The sequence below is a fragment of the Sarcophilus harrisii genome, chromosome 3 (assembly GCF_902635505.1).
Source record: "Sarcophilus harrisii chromosome 3, mSarHar1.11, whole genome shotgun sequence".
NCBI lineage: Eukaryota > Metazoa > Chordata > Mammalia > Dasyuromorphia > Dasyuridae > Sarcophilus > Sarcophilus harrisii.
The window spans coordinates 41,780,754-41,790,659 of NC_045428.1; positions in this window are offsets into that span (position 1 = coordinate 41,780,754).

Sequence of the window (9,906 nt, forward strand, 5' to 3'; positions counted from 1 at the left end):
AGTGGGATAGGAGAGAGTGTGCCCTTGGGGTATTGGGGAGAAATGTTGTACCTCTGTTCTTAGCATAACTTCAAAGTAAATATCCCATTGTAAAAATTAATTGATGTTAATTCATTTAAAAAAGTTCAGATGCTAGTCACCGGAACCTAATAGTGGAGGGAACCACACCAGCTGATTGCATTAAAAACACTCCAACTTCTCAAGGGTACCCCTAGGACCCAGAAATGTAATAGTCTCTGAGGCTATTTGCTGCAGTAGTAAATGACAGGATTTATGTAGTGTGACTTACTTGGAGGGTTTGGATTAGACTAGATCACCTTCAAAGTCTATGGCTGTATATTTGTATATTTTTCTCAGGTTCTGTTTTCCTGAGGTATGATATCCTTTGACAGATATTCTAATGAGAGAGACAGAGAGATACATAGAAAGGGAGAGAGGAAGAAAGAGAGAAAAAGAGAGAAAGAGAGAGAGTTCCTTAAACAAACAACCTAGATTTGCAAATATAGCTAGCCAAGCAATGCCTGTTATATACTTTTTTTGTCTATTCCTCTGGAAAAAAATATATGTATGTCTCTGTCTCTGTCTCTCTCTCTCTCTCTCTCTCTCTCTCTCTCTCTCTCTCTCTCTCTCTTTCTGTGTGTGTGTGTGTGTGTGTGTTTGTGTGTGTGTATACCTACCTACCTACCTACATATATATATTAGTGATGTGTTTCAATAGATGAGCTCCTATCAACTAGTCCATGATTTCAGTTAGAGAACCAGAGTTGGAAGGTACCTCTATAGTTCACAAGGGGGTGGGGCAAGTATTCCCTTAAAACACCTGACAAGTGATCCTACAGCCAGAAAATACACAATGAAAAATGATCCACTACTTTCTAAGGGTGTCCATCCTACTTTGGGATAACTCTAATTATTTAGAGGTTTTATTTTCTTTACTTTGTTTTTTGGTGCTCTGGGCACCAAAGAAAACCAACCTTATTCCTCTCACATGCCAATTGTATACCAAACCTCCCCTAAGTTTTCTCTTCTCTAATTAAACATTCCCAGTCCCTCCAACAGTCCTCTTATGGCATGAATTCAAAGCCTTTCACTATTCTGGTTGTTCTCCTCCAGACATTCTCCAACTTTTCAATCACTGTCCTTTCCAAGAGGAAAGGAGGCCCTTTAGAACATTCTTCAAACCCATAAAAAAATCCAATTTTAGTTCTTTTCAGAACCAATTGGGTTGAAATTTCCCTAAGTGTGATGATCAGTGTACTGGTACATGATAACCACACTTTCAATCAATCAACAAGTATTTATTAAATGCTTTGTTTAAGGCACTATGCTAAGTGTTGGTGCTCCAAAGAAAGACAAAAACATTTTCTGCCCTCAAGAGGCTTATGTTTTATGGCAACCTACTAGGAAAGGGAAAGGTAGAAGGAGAGGAAGTGGGAGGGAAGGAGACTGAGGCAGGAGGTGGGTGGGAAAGGCAGCAAAGCCACCTGGCTTTGAAGTGGTGTGGTGGCTTGGAACCTATCAAGAAAAAGAAAAGGCTCATTTATCACAGTCAGATATCCCAGATTAGGTTGCAAAGAGTTTTAAATGCCAAAAAAAATTATTTATATTTTATCATGGAGGTAATAGGAGACCACTGGAAGATACTGAGATAGGGAACGTGGTAAGAAGATCAGATCGATACATTAGAAAAATCACTTTGGCAGATGAATTGAAGGTAGGATAGGAGGATGAGTGACTCAATATACTGAACACTTGAGACTTCCGAAAAGTGACTCACAAAATAAAATTCTGTGTGCTAAATCCTGGTGTCCAGGATTTTTATTTTTTTTTTCTTTCTTTCTGTTTATTTATCAAAGTTGCATGAATATGTATTGATGATGTAATATCAAAATAATCCTCCAGTTCACTCTCTGGTACCCTTCCCTAAGCCAGCAAATCTAATGCTGTTTGGAGGCCTATTTTAGGAAGAAAAGAAGGAAATAAGCATTTATTAAGCACCTATCATGTACCAGGTACTGGGATAAGCACTTTACAATTGATATTTCCTTTTATCCTCACAATAATCCTGAGAAGTAGGAGATGCTGTCCCCATGTTACATTTAGGGAGACTGAGGAGGGTAAAGGTTACAAAGATGCCTGGAGTCACCTAGCTGGTTAGTATCTGAGGCCAGATTTTAATAAAATTATAGTGCTATAAAATAATAGTATTATAAAGAATACCATGATGGGGTGGGAAATAAAAGTTCAGCCAATACAGGAGCTGCTGAATAAAGAAGCTTCCTCCACTAATGCATAAAGTCATCTACTCTGAAACTGGGATTGTATCAATAATAGGATCAGAGAGACAGTGAGGTCTAGTGGCTAGCAACTAGCCTTAAATCAGAGACTAGGGGCTCAAGTTGCAACTCCAATAAAAAACATTTCACAAAAACTAATGATAGTACCAAGGACTCTTTAAGATTTACAATTAAAAATTTTAATGTGTACAAATCATAGGGTTTTTTTAAGAGAAAGGATTGTCATTAAAAAAAAACTTTCCCCAATATTTAGTAAAGTTATTTGCACACTTTTTTTGGGGGGAGGATGAGGGCTAGATTGTGCAGCCCCAGGATTTTTTGAGAGTAAGTCAACTCCCAGTGTGGAAAGTCTTTCCAGCAATTAAAACCTTTGACTTGTCATTTATTTATAGTCTTAGAAAGTCACAGGACATTGATAAGTGTCCTACATTGTCAGTAGCCACAGAGCTTTCACGTATATCTCAGATTCAGCCTTAAAGGGGCTTTATTTTATTTTACAAAAAACTGAGGTCCAGAGAGATTTTGGCTCATTCACGATCAGAGAGATAATAAATATCAGAGGTGGGATTTTGGGACACAGGTCCTCTGACTCTGAAGTCAGTGTGATCTTTTCATTACACTAAAGTATATCCAGGCTGCTCAGGTCTTCCTAATTCCGAAACTGGCCCTTCTATCCAATATGCCCTGTTTTTTTTTTTCTTGTCCTGTATATAGTAGGCATTTAATTAATGTACATGCAATTAAATTGATCTGATTGCAAACTAACATAGGAGACTGGAATGCCCCTGCAATAGAGATCTAGAAAAATGAAAAATACGGTGTTGTAAATCTTGCATCCTAATAAAAATATTCACAGACTTAGAGGTGCTATTATTATTATTTTCAATCTAACTATAAGGTTAAATTAGGCACGAGTATCTAAAAATCAATGATTACTCTCTGAGAAACCACAGCATGGTAAAAACATTAAAAATTTACATAGTAATTCCCAGTTTCCAAATACATAATAGCTATTGCTATAAAGTCATTAGCAGTTCCTTACAACTAAAAATAAAAAATTATTGACCAAGAAAGCAAAATGAATCCTTAGTTCATTTCACAGGAAACATTTGTAATAATCTTGAAATGTGGTCATCGTACTTTGTCATTCTGCATGTCTCCCCACCCTAACAATCCAAATTTTAAAGTGTGGCAGTATTTCCATATGTTGAGGAAAGTCTTAGAGATACAGAAATCTCTCAACATATGGAACACTTATGTTTCTGGAAAGTTGTATACAGCATGCAATTCTGTCCATTTTTTCCATGGTTGCTCATTACATAAATATGGGTGCATTTCTATGGAAACAATGTACAAGGACTCATTCCTCGAGACATGATAGACATGCCTCTTTGAATAAATGCTGAAGCCTCCTCTCCTGCCTCACAATGAGTTTGATTTTCTATTTTAATGATTCGAAAGATTATGGTACAGTTAGGCTATACAGCCCAGCAATGATAGATTGAAAAACAAAGTGATAAAAACTCAAAGACAATGGAATCACAGAATCACAGAATTTAAGAGTTGGAAGGGGCCTCCTTAAGCCAACCCATATGTATAAGGAATCCTGATTATAACATGAATAAATAAGTGGAAAATCAAGTGATCAACCAGTCTCTGCTTGAAGACTTCTGATGAGGGAACACTCCTCCTCCCAATTCCACTTTTAAACAGTTTTAATTGTTAAGATTTTTTTCCTAGTATCAAGCCTAAATGTGCTTTTTTCCACCAAATTTCCATCATTCTGACCAATGCTGTCCTCTAGGACAAAACACAACAAATCGAATCCCTCTTCCATATGTCAAAGCCCATAGACGTACCTACTGTTTTTTCTCCATTGGTATCTTTTCCAAGGTTTCCTCTTCACCTCTTTTGCTGTGTTTACCATTAGGCCCCTTGCTCCGTACTCCCAATTTCACAGAGCAGCTATTAAAATCTTGGGCTCGCTCCAAAGTGTGCCTCGCTCTCCCCTAATTCTTGTTTTTCCTTTATAATGTAAGGAAAATGAATGGTTTTCATTGATAAATTTTGCTTCGACACAGCCGACACTTCTAACCAACCGCCCCCCCCAACATTCTTAACAGTTAAGCAAAACTGCCTGAGGGTGATGGATAATACTTGTTACTTTCTATTTTTAGAGTTTATTATTTATTACCAGAAAGGAAAGTGGGGTACTCTAATTTTAACATTTTGGTGCCTACTCATCAGTATACAATCTGAATTTTATTGCTTTTTAATGTCTTCATTTACACAGTTTCAGTCATTGAATATATAGATCAAATCTCCCTTTTGGTGTCCTTCCTCTGAAAGAGATGCTAGATTTTAGGCATTAGATTACGTCAGAATCCTCTAAGAAGTCTCCATTGATATTTATTTTATTAGATGTATTAGTTCAAAGCACCCCAAAAAATTTTAGCAGTGAAGCAAAATTGATCACAAGTATAATTGTCTTAACCATGACTCATACACATAAGGGTATATTCTCCTACAGACTCTCATATCTCCAGTGGTGGAGGAAATATTCATGGGACAGGAATATCCATGGGAGAAAACTCATGGAAAGGGAGTTTACCCAACCAGGGCTACAAAGTCCTGGTTTTGCCTTGGACACTGATACTCTTTCTCCTGCAGGACCACTAATGTGATATTGTCAAGTTGAAGGATAGTCTTGTAACCTCTTCTTCCTCTTGCTGCCCCCTGCTGAAGGTATACAATGTTAAGTGACATTTTTTGCTGGGCTGCTGCTCTCTGGTGGTCCTCTGTTGGTCTCTGCCGCCATCTGCTGGTACTCTGCCGAATTGCCATTGCTGTGCAGCCTGCTCCCTGAATGGGGCAGAGTATGTGAGTCGTTTTATCTCATAGCTCTAGAGGCTACATCAGTTCTTTTCTTATCCAAACTCACAACAACCAAAAAAGCAAAACAAAACAAAACAAAAACCATAAAAACTCTTAAAATCTTTAAGTCTATCATTTGAATTGTTCCTTTTTAACTCAAATAAGAATTCAGTCTATTCTATGAATCCTTTCCGGCCAATTATTATGGGACTTAGGGAGACTGGGGGGGAAATAACATTTGTCCTGATAGTTCACTAGTAATTAAGTTGCTGCTTCCCTTGTAGGTTGGTCTTTTGGATCTTTTTCCACTTTGAATTGTTTTTATACGTCTTCTAATATTTCTCTGAATTCTTTACATTCTGGATGTATATATAGATATGTACACATATATGTATACATATATACACACATACATATCTATAAACACATCCTGAATATAAAGGACATAGATAGATAGATCCTTACAGTGCAATTTCATTACATTATCGCAAATTATAGAGCATTTCTCCAATTTTTGTGTACACATTCTGTTTTCAAGTTTTTGCTATTATGAATAATATTGCTACTATTTTTTGCTAAACAGGGTTCTTTCTTACTGTCATTAACTTCCTCTTAGTATAACCCTAGTAAAGTATCACTGGATTAAAGAATATTTACACTTCAATTACTTTTCTTTCATAATTTTTTCCAGTCTGATTGAACCAATTTATGTTATTTGATCTCAATTGAGCAAGACAAACATTCTATTCCTCACAAATTAATTTGCTCTAAACCTTCCCATCTCACATCAAAGCTCCCCCAGTATCCCCTACTTGAGGTATTCTTAGCAGAGGACCTTAGCTTCATATCTTACTCACAAAAAATTCACTAAAATTTTCCCTTTCTCTCTTCCTCTTTCTCTCACATTCTTTAGAAATTCCCCTCCTACTTCATTCTTGTCTCACATGAAGTGGCCCTTGTTTGCCAAAACAGCATTCATCTTTGATCCCCATTCCTTCCCAACAATTCCAACTGATTACCCCCACTATAATTCCCATTCTCATCTTTACTTTCCCCCCAACTATTGAGTCCTTCCCAGCTACCTGCAAACATGCCCATGTCTCACTCTTTCTTGCTTAAAAAGCAATCATAAAGTACTTACTATATACCAATTACGATGATAAATGCTGAGGACATGGAGAAATATGGACATGATCCCTTCTACCAAAGAGTTTACCTTCTAAAGAGGGAGAAAAAATACCAATTAATATAGAGACAAAATACCAATTTATATATATATATAAATTGGCATTTTGTCTCCCTAATATATATATTATAATATATATAATATACATATATTAATAATAATTAATAATATATTATATGTGTGTATAAGTATGTGTATATAGATATATATACAAGAAATATACGGGATAATAAGAAGTGGTCTCAGAAGGAAGGTCAGAAGTGGGGTGTATAGAAAGGCTCTTTGAAGAAAGCAGAATTTGAGCTGTCTTGAAGGAATCTAGGGGGCAGAGATGAGAAGGGAAAGCATTCTAGACATGGGGGACAGGAGTGCTGTGAGAACCTTGAGCCTCCAGTTGAGATGATGTTATACAAATTTGTAGTAGACTTAATTAGCATGCTTTCACAATTTTCTGCAGCTCTATACAGTAGTATGTGAATAAAAGGGAAGGCAGCAGATGATGGAAATAATCCAAATCTGGGGCTTGGCAAGACATCATGGTGATAGGATAAAAGGGGTAATGGATTCAATTATGGAGACTAGTATTTGGTTGCCCTGATTTACAAAGGGGTGAAGTTAAGAAAGACAAGAAAGTTCAGCCAATGTAGGAGTGATAGGCTGGGTAGAAACTGAAGAATGGAAGGAAATGACGATCATTGTAGCACTAAGAACAGGGAAAGATAGAATGATAAAAGATTATGATCAGATAACAGAATAGCAATTTATGAACATGGAGATATAAAACTGTGGCTGATGATAAGAAAAAGGGTATGAACATTTCTATGTGTAGCTGGAATTGAATGAAGGAGTTATGAAAATTTAAATAAACTGAGGAACTAGAAAGCTAGGTTGTAGAAATATGTATTTAAGGAAGGGTTTGAGGATATGAAAATATGTACACTGAAGTTCCATAGTAAAAGGAAAGAAGCTAGAGAGATGAGAAAGACTGTGGTCCAGGCACTGAACTCATTGAGAAAAGAAGAGAAGTGTTCTGGGGGCTAATAGATTATATTTTTTAGAATTTTGATAAATTTGGGCAATTGATTTGGATTGAATGAACCTGGAAGAAGAGTTTAATGAGTAGTGATAGTAGCAGACAAGCCTTCCAAGAGAGCACAGTAAAAAGGAATAGATCTGGAGTGACATTGTGAGTTGACGCAGGAAGGTAAAATTGAGGGGACTCAGAGTTAGAAAGCCAACAGTAAGGAATGGAGTTTATACAAAGATATTAGGGGTCCAGAATGGCTGAGATGAAGGGACTGTGAGTTGAGTGGCAATATATTAGTCACTGAGGAATAAATCCAGGCAGAGAAAATATCATTGACTGGAGAGAGGTCCATTGATAGATGGAGGAGATTAGATTATTCAGGACTCAGATGAGACTCAGGTTTGTGATAACTGGTGAAGATATTAAATCCTTTGAGGCCCAAGAGGCCAGACTCAAAACAGGAAGGAGCAGGAAAAAGTACTATCTGAGAGAGTCTGGATAGGAGGCAATACCTGGCAATTCAAGTTGGGTCTGATCTGAGAAAGGCAAAGGTCATAGAGTTGAGAATTCTCTGGAATGAAAGGGCCACAGGCAGGGAGCTGGATTCAAAGCTTCCTTTAAAAAAATCCTTACTTGATCAGCCCATCCCTGTTAGGGAGTATCCAATACATCTTCTTCTTCATGACTAAACCCCTAGAGAAAACCACCTACAGTCAATGCTCCCACTTCTCATCTCACTCTCTTTTAATTCCTCTGCAAACATGGCTAATATGAAATGTGTTTTTCATGACTTCCCATATATAATTGACATATTGCTCTCCTTCTCAATGGGTAGGGAGGATGGGAAAGAGGTAGAGCATTTGGAATTCAACTTTTAAAAAATAAACATTTAAAATGTATGTATAATTGGGAAATATTTGATAAATTAAATAAAAATACATTTTAAAAATAAATCATTGCAATTTTGAATCTGTCCATTTTACTCAACTGAAATTATTCTTTTCAAAGTTACCAATGAACTCAAATGCCAAATCAAATGGTCTTTTCTCTTTCCTCACCTTTCTTGACCTCTCTTCAAAGAGCTTTCTTGGGCAAAGTGAATACATCGAGGAATCATGAAAGACAATGCCTTCCATAAATCCTACTGAGTGAATGATTATGTGAAAGATCATTCAGTCTCTGAGGAAGGATTCCTCCTTGACAGTAGCTGAAATTTTCCATTAGTAATGATAAGAGTATCTGAGACTCCATTTGAACTCTGCCCCCCCTCCGCCCCAGATCTAGTGCTCTGCCCACTGGTCTACCTAGCTGCCAATGACATGACATTAAGGGTATGTTTCAGAGAATTTTTCATATCTCTGACTCATTGTCTCCCCCAAGAATAATGGAACTCTTGATATGATACTGCCCAAATTTGCTTTTGCTGTTGTTCAACTGTTTCTCAGTTATTTCCAACTCTTTGTGATCCCATTTGGAGTTTTCATGACAAAGATACTGGAATGTTTGCCATTTCCCTCTCCAGCTCATTTTACAGATGAGGAAACTGAGGCAAACAGAGTGAATTGACTTGCCCAGGACCACATAGTGACCAGCTAGTAAGTGTCTGAAGCCAGATTTGAATTTAGGAAGATGACTTTTCCTGACTCCAGACCCGATGTTCTATGAACTATGGTAACCATGTAGCTGCTTCCAGACTTGCTACCAATTCCCTTCACAAACTCAGAGTTCACAAAGCTTAAATGAAAAGGAAAAAAAAATAAAATAGTTGATTTACAGGTTAAAGAAAACAAATGAAACTCCTATCATGATGATGATATCATCATATGAGTCCCAAAGGACTCATGATGAAATATAATATTCTCCTCCAGAAAAAGAACTGATGTTGACTAAAGCCTGCTATTTTAAAATTGTACAAAATGAATAATATGGAAATGTTTTACATGATTGCATGGGTATAACCTATGTTTAATTGTTTAGTGTCTCAGGGAAGGGAAGAAAAGAGAGAGAATTTGGAACTCAAAACTTCTGAAAAACATGTTAAAATTGTTTTAACATATAATTGGGGACAATAAATTTTTTATGATTTATGATTTCCTTGGGATACATTTTTCTTTTAAAAAAGATGTGATTTGGTAGATAAATTTCAGGAAATCCCTTAAATTATTCAGAGGGTGATTGAACAATCCCGTGTTAGAATCCTACACACACAAAAATCACACAGAGTGTGTCAAAGTCAGTCCAAGCCAGATCTCCAAGGTTACCATCAATCTATTACATCATGCTATGTCTCCCATGCTTGTGGTGGGTATTTGTGTACATAAGGCATATTTTAGCATATACAAGCACAACCTTTTATCCCTTCCTCCAGATGTGTCAAACACAGCACACTCTGAATGGGGCCTGAACCAAATTGAAATGTAATGGAGAAATGTTTAACAAAATAAATAAAAATGCAATTAAAAAATAATCACATTATATTTTAAAATTGAGGCAATATGCAACCCTCAAGGATCCTTCTGTAC